Below are 12,344 nucleotides of genomic sequence, written 5' to 3' on the forward strand. Positions count from 1 at the left end.
ACCCTGCAGAAAGTAGGCATAGAGGGAACTTTCCTCAACATAATAAAGGCCATATATGACAAACCCACAGCCAACATCGTCCTCAATGGTGAAAAACTGGAACCATTTCCACTAAGATTAGGAACAAGCCAAGGTTGCCCACTCTCACCACTATTATTCAACATAGTTTTGGAAGTTTTAGCCACAGCAATCAGAGAAGAAAAAGAAGTAAAAGGAATCCAATTTGGAAAAGAGAAGTAAAGCTGTCACTGTTTGCAGATGACATGATACTATACATAGAGAATCCTAAAGATGCTACCAGAAAACTACTAGAGCTAATCAATGAATTTGGTAAAGTACCAGGATACAAAATTAATGCACAGAAATCTCCAGCATTCCTATATACTAATGATGAAAAATCTGAAAGTGAAATCAAGAAAACACTCCCATTTACCACTGCAACAAAAAGATTAAAATATCTAGGAACAAACCAACCTAAGGACACAAAAGACCTGTATGCAGAAAACTATAAGATACTGATGAAAGAAATTAAAGATGATACAAATAGATGGAGAGATATAGCATGTTCTTGGACTGGAAGAATCTATATTGTGAAAATGACTCTACTACCCAAAGCAATCTACAGATTTAATGCAATCCCTATCAAAATACCACTGGTATTTTTCACAGAACTAGAACAAAAAATTTCACTATTTGTGTGGAAACACAAAAGACCCCGAATAGCCAAAGCAATCTTGAGAATGAAAAATGGAGCTGGAAGAATCATGCTCCCTGACTTCAGACTATACTACAAAGCTACAGTAATCAAGACAGTATGGTACTGGCACAAAAACAGAAATATAGATCAATGGAACAGGATAGAAAGCCCAGAGATAAACCCACGCACATATGGTCACCTTATCTTTGACAAAGTAGGCAAGAATATACAGTGGAGAAAAGACAGCCTCTTCAATAAGTGGTGCTGGGAAAACTGGACAGGTACATGTAAAAGAATGAAATTAGAACATTACCTAACACCATACAGAAAAATAAACTCAAAATGGAATAAAGACCTAAATGTAAGGCCAGACACTATCAAACTCTTAGAGGAAAACATAGGCAGAACACTCTATGACATAAATCGCAGCAAGATCCTTTTTGACCCACCTCCTAGAGAAATGGAAATAAAAACAAAAGTAAACAAATGGGACCTAATGCAACTTAAAAACTTTTGCACAGCAAAAGAAACTATAAACAAGACCAAAAGACAACCCTCAGAATGGGAGAAAATATTTGCAAATGAAGCAACTGACAAAGGATTAATCTCCAAAATTTATAAGCAGCTCATGCAGCTCAATATCAAAAAAACAAACAACCCAATCCAAAAATGGGCAGAAGACCTAAATAGACATTTCTCCAAAGAAGATATACAGATTGCTAACAAACACATGAAAGAATGCTCAACATCATTAGTCATTAGAGAAATGCAAATCAAAACTACAATGAGATATCATCTCACACCGGTCAGAATGGCCATCATCACAAAGTCTAGAAACAATAAATGCTGGAGAGGGTGTGGAGAAAAGGGAACATTCTTGCACTGTTGGTGGGAATGCAAATTGATATAGCCACTATGGAGAACAATATGGAGGTTCCTTAAAAAACTACAAATAGAGCTAACATATGACCCAGCAATCCCACTACTGGGCATATACCCTGAGAAAACCATAATTCAAAAAAAGTCATGTACCAAAATATTCATTGCAGCTCTATTTACAATAGCCAGGACATGGAAGCAACCTAAATGTCCATCAGCAGATGAATGGATAAAGTAGATGTGGCACATATATACAATGGAATGTTACTCAGCCATAAAAAGAAATGAAATTGAGTTATTGGTAGTGAGGTGGATGGGCCTAGATTCTGTCATACAGAGTGAAGTAAGTCAGAAAGAGAAAAAGAAATACCGTATGCTAACACATATATATGGAATCTAAGAAAAAAAAAAAGGTCATGAAGAACCTAGGGGCAAGACGGGAATAAAGACAGAGACCTACTAGAGAATGGACTTGAGGATATGGGGAGGGGGAAGGGTAAGCTGTGACAAAGTGAGAGAGTGGCATGGACATATATACATTACCAAACGTAAAATAGATAGCTAGTGGGAAGCAGCCGCATAGCACAGGGACATCAGCTAGGTGGTTTGTGACCACCTAGAGGGATGGGATAGGGAGGGTGGGAGGGAGGGAGACGCAAGAGGGAAGAGATATGGGAACATATGTATATGTATAACTGATTCACTTTGTTATAAAGCAGAAATTAATAAATATCCTTAAATTGTGGGCTCATTTTCTTTAGTTTTAAGCTGATACGATAATTGATTGCCCCTCTATACCCACCCTCTTCCTTGGTACTAGCATTCTCCCTTTGGAGAAATAGATAAGAACAATCGGTAGCATTGGGGAATCTCTCCTTTCAGCTGACAAACAGCCAAGACCAAGGAGTGATCTGAGGGCTCCAGAATGAAGGACTGGCCTTGGATCTGCAGAGCCCCTGAGACAATGCACTCACGCTACAGCAGCCCCCAGCCCTCTGGGATAATACACAATCTCCCCTCTCTGAAAAGCAAGCAACAAAGGAACACTGATCGCAATCCAATTATCTGGGGGGTGCACCACTCCCAGGACAGCAGGAGGGAGGGGCTGGGAGAGCTCACAGCAAGACCAGCTCTGAAAATGTATCTCTTACACAGAATGCAGGCTTGAAAACATTAATTCCATTGCAGAGAGTCAATGAACAATTTCCCAAGGATTCCCAAGATCTCCTGAGCCATGAAAAGCATCCGTATTACGTTAGTATGCTAAAGGGTTCCCCTGCATATACTATTCCAGGAGATAGCAGGGAGAGCATAAAAAAGCTGAATGACTCCCAGGAACTAAACAAAGAAATACCTTTAAAGCTTATCTAGTTATACCTGTCTTTGAAATCTATGTTTTTCAAAGCCAAATTGGAACAAAAGTTTATACCAGTTTTGGGGAAGGTACTACAGAACCAGGTATTTACAACTCAAACAATTTCAATGCTCCCTTATACAACTAAGAAGCACCTTCTAAACTAGACATGCTTATCAAACAGTAAAATAAGAAAAAAATATGAGTAACCATTTATCTGGGACTTTTCTAAGCTTAAAAGCAACCAACAGGAAAAAATATTGATACAATGGACTACATGTAAATTTAAAACTTTAGTAAGACTAAAACAGTAAAAATTATAAGAAAGTTAAGCTGGACAAACATTTGCCACAGATATAAAAACGGATTACTGCTTTTACTATTTAAAGCACTCACATAAATATATTACAAAAGACATCAATATAGACTCAGAAAATAACACGTGAACAGTTACCCGTAAGAGGACTTAAAACTGGCTAACAATGGGACTTCCCTGATGGTTCAGTGGGTGAGACTCTGAGCTCCCAATGTAGGGGGCCTGGGTTCAATCCCTAGTCAGGGAACTAGATCCCGCATGCATGTCACAACTAAGAGTCTGCATGCCACAACTAAGAAGACTGCATTGCCGCAACTAAAGATCCCACATGCCGCAGCGAAGGTCTTGTGTGCCACAACTAAGACCGAGTGCAGCCTAAATAAATAAAGAAAGAAAAGAAAATAAATAAATAAAACTGGCTAACAAACATTTGAAAAATATCTAACCTCATGACTAGTTTAAAAAGCATGCACATGAAAACAACACTGATAAGGGGAGGTCTCAGTATCTATCTCCCCCTTCACTGTTCTCTTGAAAAAGAGGCTTGCAGGAATAAATCCAGTCAGGTTCAAGAGCTTTTTATTGGCTCACAGTCTCAGAGGGTAAATTTTTTACTATGCCATGCATTAAATATTATCAGTTTTTAAAGTCTTTGTTCATTTGATACATGTGAATACAAATGTAACCTCATCTGTTAAGGAGATGATATTGAAATGACATTTGGACAGGTCTATAGCAGCAATGATAGGGCAAATTGATAGGGCAAATATTCTTCTTTTGCTCTGAACAGGTCTTTGCTCACCATTCTGATGCAGATGTAGGGAAAAGGGGTAGGGGGCAACCTTATTTTTAGGCTCTGGCTGCTTCTAGGCCCAGCAAAAGTAATCCTTTTCAAGGTCTAGCCCAGGTTACAAGGGCTGAAGGTGGATCCTAGCTGTGCACCTCTGCTTGCCGTCATGCTCCGCACTTACATGTCTCTGTGTGACCTTATAGGAAAATGGGCCCAGAAGAGGATTCAGGTGTTCTTGGAACTCTGGCCATGTGTCAAATTTATATTATCCCCTTATCAAGTGAGATTCCTTTATTCATTCAACAAAAATGTTCTGGGCATCTACAATGTACAGGCATCATTTGAGTCAGCTATCAAAATAGCTAATGCTTTCTTTTTTTTGTCTATTTCACTTTATTTTAAAACCAGTTTATTGAGGTGATCGTTTTATAGATGTATACTTAGCTAAAACTTTTGAAACTGATCACACTAGCAAGGGTACCCTCACACAGAACTTGCAGTTATATACGTTTTGGAATGTGGGGATGAAATTTTTGCAGTAATATGAAGCAAGAGCCTTAAAAATGTTCCTACATTCTTTTTTCTTTCTTTTTTTTTTTTTTTGCGGTACGCGGGCCTCTCACTGTTGTGGCCTCTCCCGTTGCGGAGCACAGGCTCCGGACGCGCAGGCTCAGCGGCCATGGCTCACGGACACAGCCACTCTGCGGCATGTGGGATCTTCCCGGACCGGGGCACGAACCCATGTCCCCTGCATCGGCAGGTGGACTCTCAACCACTGCGCCACCAGGGAAGCCCCTGTTCCTACATTTTGACACAGTATTTGAACTTCTATGAAACCATCAGGATAATAAATTGTTTTATATACAAACATGTTCAGTATAGAATCATGTATAGGCCCATGCTAGGCTAGACCTACAAAGATGAAGGTGACATGAGGATACAATAAAAAGGCAAATAAAATAAACTAATAGTAAGTTGTAACAGGTGCTATGAAGAAAACCCACAAGGGGCTAAGAAAGCGAACAGGACCTACTTGAGACAGACATTCAGGAAAAGCCTACACATTTAAGCTGGGACCTAAAGGATGAGAGAAAACTAACCATTTGAGAGCTGATACGTGAGCAGCTGATCCAGAGGGAGTGGCCAGTGCAAAGGCCCTGAGGCAAGAACATTCTGGACTTTTTCCAGGAACAGACAGGCCAGTGTGGCTGGAGTATGACACTCAAGGTGGAAGGAGGTATGAGATGGAGTCAGAGAGGAAGGCACAGCCAGACCACGTAGGAAAAATTCTTATGCCGTTATGTTAAGTGAAATCGGGAGGGTCGAAAATTGTGTTCACAGTATGATCTTAGCCACAAAAAAATGTGCCCAAAAAAGACTTGGAAGAAACATACTAGAATGTTAACAGTAGTTATGTGGGAGAGGCACAAAAAGAGTACTGGCTTTGGAACTAGGAAAAAAAAGAATGTTATATCCAGGCTTCACTACTTACCACTTAGGGGGACAGTTATTTAACTTTTCGAAGCCTTAGTTAGCAAGTCTACAAAGTTAGGATTATCTCACCTATCTCACAACAGTGGCTGACACACAATAAGCATATCTTACTTAAAGAGCATTTTTATTATTACTACCATTACTCTTGGATAAGAGGATTATGGGTGATTCATCTTTTATACTGTTTTATATTTTCCTGATTTTAAACACCTGAACATGTTTCTTTCATAATCAGAAAAATATAAACTTTATTTTTTTAATGTTCTGAAGGCTAAACGAAAATGAACTACACTGTGTTAAATCAAATGCCTTTCCACTGCAACAAATGCATTTCCATTGGCGTAAAAGGCATTCAAGGCAACCCCAAACATTAAGAGCAATGCAACATTTATAAGGGACCTTTAGCAATAAAGTTTCAGCTATGCAAACATGCAGAGACTCACAATTAACTTGAAATATCAAACAAGTTGTTACTGACCTTTTAGGAGTGTCAACAATGCCTCAGGTTCTCTACAAAATACAAAATTAAGAAACATGGCTGCCCAGTTTGGTCCTAAAACAACCTTCAGAAACCTCTTTAAAAAATCACAGTAAGCATTCTTCTTTTTGCTTAAATACAACTGATTTTTAGATTTCCCAGAAACTGGGAAGATGTTAGTAGCAGTGCCCTGAAGAAATTCTTGATTTGATGATTTACTTCCTTGAAAATGGAGTTTTCACCTAAAATTCTATGTTTAATGAGAAATAAACTGACTGATGGACCTAGAAAAGGCTGATGAGCTTTGGTGCCCACCTGCAGGTAGCCAGAGATATGTTCATCCAGAAAAAGCAAGCAGGGAGATTTGGAGTAGGACACACCTGGGTTCAAGTTACAGTTCAACCTTCATGACTCTGAATGACTTAAATGGTTACATAATCTCTTTTAAGTTTCTGGTTTGCTCACCTGTGAAACACTTTGCAGGGTTAGTAACAATGTACCTAAGAAGACTTGTAGAATGCTTGGCACCAGGTAGGTGCTCAAGAAATGGTAGTTGGTATTATTCTCCAGGGGAGGTTATTTCCTGGCCAGTTCCTTTTACCTCTTCTTATCAAAAATGCCCAAAAAAAAAAAAAAAAATGCCCAAATCCTAGGGTAACCCTTGTTCCAAAAGGCTGACTCTTTCTGTGGTTCATGTTGTTTCAAGGCACAGAGAATAGGTTGATTCATAAATACGAGTAGGCAGGTACAAAGGCAAATAGGTAGTCCGGTAGACAGGCAAGTAGGTACAAAGGAAGGGAGGAAGAGAGGAAAGGAGATAGGAAATCTGTCCTATAGTCATAGATCAAATACTAATTCTAACTAGCAACCCCATGTATGGAAATGAATACCACCATGTCTTTCAAGCCAAAAGTCTGGGCACAAGGTCTAAAAAGCGCACTATATGGAATAATGGGTCAGAATATGTGATCATGACTTATACAGAAAGTTGTCCTAGTTGTGGAAAAGCATGTAAATGGCTGTGTAAAACCCATCTCCACTGAAAGATGTAGGGTACTTATTAAAATTCATATTCCTGGGTTCCGGCCCAGATTCACTGAATCAGAATCTGGATTAGAGGTTCAGAAATCAGTGTTTTAACCTAGCTCAGCAGATGATTCTTGGGCATGGCTAGAGCCACTGGTCTAGGGGAAACAGAACTTAGTGTTCTTGCTTAATAGTACTTCCTTCAGCTTGTGAAGATGTGGTAGTGAAAACTGGTGTGCATCTACACTTCAGCTTAAGAGATTTCTCTTAACCTCTCTTTCTCCCTGTGCTGTTCATTAACCTTCATGCTGGGTATTCTAACATTCTTGAGGAACCATCTGATCCACCAGAGACAAACTGAATTCAGTTTGAGGCATGTCTTGCTATACTCTAATTTTTTTAAAATCTGTAATTATCTACATATGGCAGCTTGAGTAAACAGAACAATGAACAATCCAGAACACTGCTCTCTCAACCTGGGGAAGGAGGTTTATGTTTTTGTCTATAATCTCTGGGCTCTTTCAGCACCTCCACAAGAGGGCAGTCAGGGGAAAGTTTTACTTGTGTCAGAAAGCCTCTCCTCAGAAGCTCTTCTAGTCTTTGGATCAAAAGATGGTTCCTGGTTCTTCTTAAAACCGAGAACGAAATCAAATATCAGACACATTAAGTCATACCTTTAGAGAGATACATAATTGAGTACTGACTCTACAGAATGTAAGTTTTAACTAAAAGGGCTTTGCATATAACTTCTCTCATTCTCTCTGCACCCTGACCCTCTCACCTCTCTGTCAGGTCCATGAATTAATTTCCCTCCCATCTGGTGGCTCACGGTCTGGAAGGAAAGGAAATACAGAGTGGCAAGTGTTGTAGCATTGTGGGGAAGCCAGGGAAGGCTGCCCGGTGGAGGTGACATTTGAACTGAGACCTGAAGGATGCATAGGCAGTGAGAAGGCTTTCTGAGGAAAGGAAATGGCATGGACAAAGACACAGCAGCATAAAAGATCCTGATATATGCAGAGAACTTTGAGCTTTGCTAAGACTTTAGAGTTTATGGTGGAGATGTTAGGGAGCTACAGAAGGTATTTTGGCAGGGAAGTGACACAATGAGATTTGTGACTTAGAAATATATATGCATACATGCATGTTTGAGAGAAATCATACAATGATGAAATTCATAGAATAACTGCCTGAGTACATCTGTGTGTGTGTGTGTGTGTGTGTGTGTGTGTGTGTGTGTGTGAAATCAACAATATATTATACCTCTGAACTCCTGTACACAGTTCTTTCTATAAGCAGCTCGTCCCTAGAATTGACTCAGAGCTGCTCAATATTCTTGATCTCTGGAACATTCATCTTTCACATTGATGGCTTTTGCCAAGGTGTTCTCATGTCTGAGTCCTATAAACTGACAGAACTGACTCCAGGGCCAGTACAAAGTTGGGAATGCGAGGGCCAGCACTCAGTGACGTTTAATTAACCTCACTGACAGGAATAGTTAATGTTAGCAATATTTAAAAACTGCACTAGGACTTAGAATTTCTCTGAGCATATATGGGATATAAAGTGTGAAGACAGATAGAGTCAAGAAAGTGTTTCCAGCTGCTCTAATCATCCTGGATTAAGGTCAGAGTTCAGAATAGTCATTTCAGTGGAAATGAAATGAAATCAAACCAACCCTAGAGGTTTTAAAATATGATGGCATAGGCACTTTTAAGACAAGATTAATAACAAAAGAGAGAGGGGCAAGCGTGTCTTTGGGGAAGTGAGAGGAATAAAAACAAGGGTATAAAACGACTTCACGATTCTTACTGAGAACCTACTCTGAGAAAATAGACTTAACTCAGTTGAAGAAATATTTACTGATTGTTATATATATATATAATTACTATTCACAACTAAAACTTTCCATTTGTTTATCACTTTTGAGTATGCTTTTGTATGTGTCAGCTTCCCAATAACCCTGCAAGTTGCTACTGCCATAGAGGCTGTGATAAGCCACCCAGATCTTCCTTCAGAACTGAAGGGCTCAGTCTCCTGGAGAGCCCTCGGCTGACTAAAGAGAGCTGTCTCCCCCAAGGTCATGGCCCCTTCTTGGGGCACCCCATATCCAGTGACTAGGGTGTGAAGACCTGACACCCTTACCCCGACTCAAGACACTTTTGAAGGGCTATCTCAGCTTCGGACGTCCCCCTGGGGTTGACCGAGGCCTTCAGTGAGACTGTACTGCAGCCCCACTTCTCCCTCTGCCTGATCCAGCTTCTTCCCCTCTCCTCCCCTCCCATCCTTTCCCTGGTGATGATCGCAAGAGCACTCCTTAATGAACCTCTTGCATGCTAGTCTACATCTCAGAGTATGCTTCCTGGGGAATCTAACCCGTGACAGTTATTAAGCCCATTTTGAAGATGGCAAACCGAACATCTCAGACAGTAAATTGATGGCCTGAGTTCACCACCTGATGAGATGGGTCAGACCAGACTCAGACCCAGCAGATGTTACTCAATGGATGCCAGTGTGCAAGTGTGGCAGGGGATGAAAAGATGAATAGGGGCCCAACCCTTCTGAACTCATGAAGGAGTGAGCAACACAAATACAAACATAGTCATAACCTGCATGGACATCAACAGAGGCTCCTGTGACAGGCATGAGAATGGAGCAGAGAGAGTGATGTCAGCAGGATGTGTGATTTGTACAGGGAGGTCCCTGAAGACATTCCAGGGAGACTGCAAGGAACAAGGGCACCTTTCTTATTTTACTTGCCCTACCTCTACCCCTGAGAAAAGCAGATCAGCAAGAGAGCACACCCATAAGGGAGTCAATGTTGACAGACAGACTGTAGGATGGACCTACTGCCCCAGTTCCACTCACCCAGCATCCTCTACACCATACAGCAGGGTCAAAAGAGTACTACTGGCTTTGGAGTCGGGCCTCTGTTCCCTTTGTTCAGTCCCAGTTCCCTCTGGTACTTACTACCTGGCAAGTGAGCTTTGATTTTGACATCATCTGTAAAATAGACCAGCCCGCTAACAGGACTGTTAAGGGAACTACTTGTAAAACACTCATTATGCAGCTTGGCACATGGCAGACCAGGGGTCAAAAACTGATGTTGGCCGAGCAGTGTTTTGTAAATTCCAAGATTTCAATATCTTTAAGTTAAGAGGACACTCTCTAGTTCTCCACATACCCTACTACTCCTTCCGACTTATTCCTGGCTGCTTCACACACTGATGTTACCTGACTGGTCCCTGAAGCCATGTGAGTTTGTGTAATCACTGTCACCACCACCACTACTACAACATATATACCATCTATACATATATACATAGTTAGTATATATTTTATATACTAAATGCCAGCTCTATTCTAAGCACTTTACAATTTTTGTGCCATTTCACAGAGGAGAAAATTAAGGCATAGAGAAGTTAATAACTGGCCCCTTGCAGCCAGTAAAAGAGTTGGGATTCAAGCCACAGCAGACTGGCTCCATAGCCTGTGCTCCTCTTCATGCTGGGTATGAACACTATGCACTAATGTCATAGTGCAGGCAGTCTGTGTGCAGTAACAATTATAGACATGGACCCCTCCAAGGGGTAAAAGGGGAGATAAGGTCATTGTGAGAATTAACTGCGAGAAAATAAGTTAAACAGAACAGTAACTGGTACTTGTGAAGCACTAGATAAATATAAGCTATTATCATCAAGGAATACCTTTTCCCTCTGAATAAACAGTGACACTCCCTAATATTCATACAGTGTTTTTTAACCTCACACAGCATTTCCACCACAAGCATGGGAAATGTGACGGTCAATTTATATGTCAACTTGCTGGGGCTACATGGTGCCCAGATATTTGGTCAAACATTATTCTGGGTATGGTTGAGGGTGTTTTAGATGAGATTAACATTTGAATCAGTATACTTAGTAAAGGAGATTGCTCTCCTCAATGTGGCTGGGCCTCATCCAATCCGTTGAAGCCAGAATAGAACAAAAAGACCAACCGTTCTGTGAATAAAAGGGAACTTCTGCCTGACTGCATTGAGCTGGGACAACAGTTCTTTCCTGTCTTAGGACTCCAGCTGAAACATCTTTCTGGGTCTTGAGTCTGCAGGCATTCAGTGTGGAACTACACCGTCAGCTCCCCTGGTTCTCAGGCCTTTGGACTCATACTAGAACCACACCATTGGCTCTCCTGGGTCTCCAGCTTGCTGACTGCATATCTGGAGACCTGTCAGCCTCTATAATTAGATTAACCAATTCTTTATAGATACAAACATACATGGTATTGGTTCCGTTTCTCTGGATAACCCTGACTAATGCAGGAAGCATTCTCACCTTGCCCATCTTACAGATGAGGAACTGAGGCTCAGAGAGGTTGAATGACCTGCACAGTTTACATCTCATCTCCTTGTCCTTCATCCCCAGGACTTCTTAAATCCTGTAGATTGTACTTTCATTCATTTGGCAAACACTTATCAAGCAAATGTTATGGGCCAGGCATTGTACCCCTAAATAATTTTCAAATCCACACTCTCCCTCTCTATCCTACTCCCCCTGGCTCTACTGTGCACGGCATCGCTTGCAGCCATGACTGGCCAAATTTTAGCTCACAGTCTTGTTCACACGGTCCAATGAAGATGTCTGGAAGGCAGCTGGGGACACAGGAGTCTTACCTGGAAGTCGAGAGCATGGTCACAATTAGATCTCTACTTTCCTAAGCACCAAAAGCCTTTGGTACCTGTGGCCTATCTAGTTTGGTTCTGGTCACCATTATATTCAGACAAGTCTCTTGGTATTTTCCTCATTTATAAAGCCACTAGGTCTCAAACTCCAGTGGATGACCAAAAGTTAACATTGCATATTAATGTTTCATACATGTGTATGTATTCACTAAAAGGTAATGAGTTGTTTTATCTTTAATTCATTTTTTCATAAATTTTTCATGTATACTATTGATTTTGCATTGAAATAGTTTTGCAAAGCATTTTAGCTAGAATCCTTACTTAGCATCTTGCAGACCACAACACCTAGTAATAAAGATTTTCACAAAAAGAGGGACATGGGTTTTTGCTACTTTACTTAAAAAAATTAATATAGCATTTGTGCCTGTATTAGAGATTAAAATAGCTTCTGCCTCACAATTAGAGTAAGCTTATATATTTTTTTAAAGAATATAAGAGACTTTGTCAAATATCCTTGCCCCCATATACAAAATTTCTGTTTCTTAAAGGTTTAAAGATACAGAGGAGGTGAAATAATAAAATATAAAATTAAGGACCCTGAGTTTTTATCCCAACTCCACTGCCTACTAAGAAGG

The sequence above is a fragment of the Grampus griseus genome (genome assembly GCF_964374135.1).
Source record: "Grampus griseus genome assembly, chromosome: 1".
Taxonomy (NCBI): domain Eukaryota; kingdom Metazoa; phylum Chordata; class Mammalia; order Artiodactyla; family Delphinidae; genus Grampus; species Grampus griseus.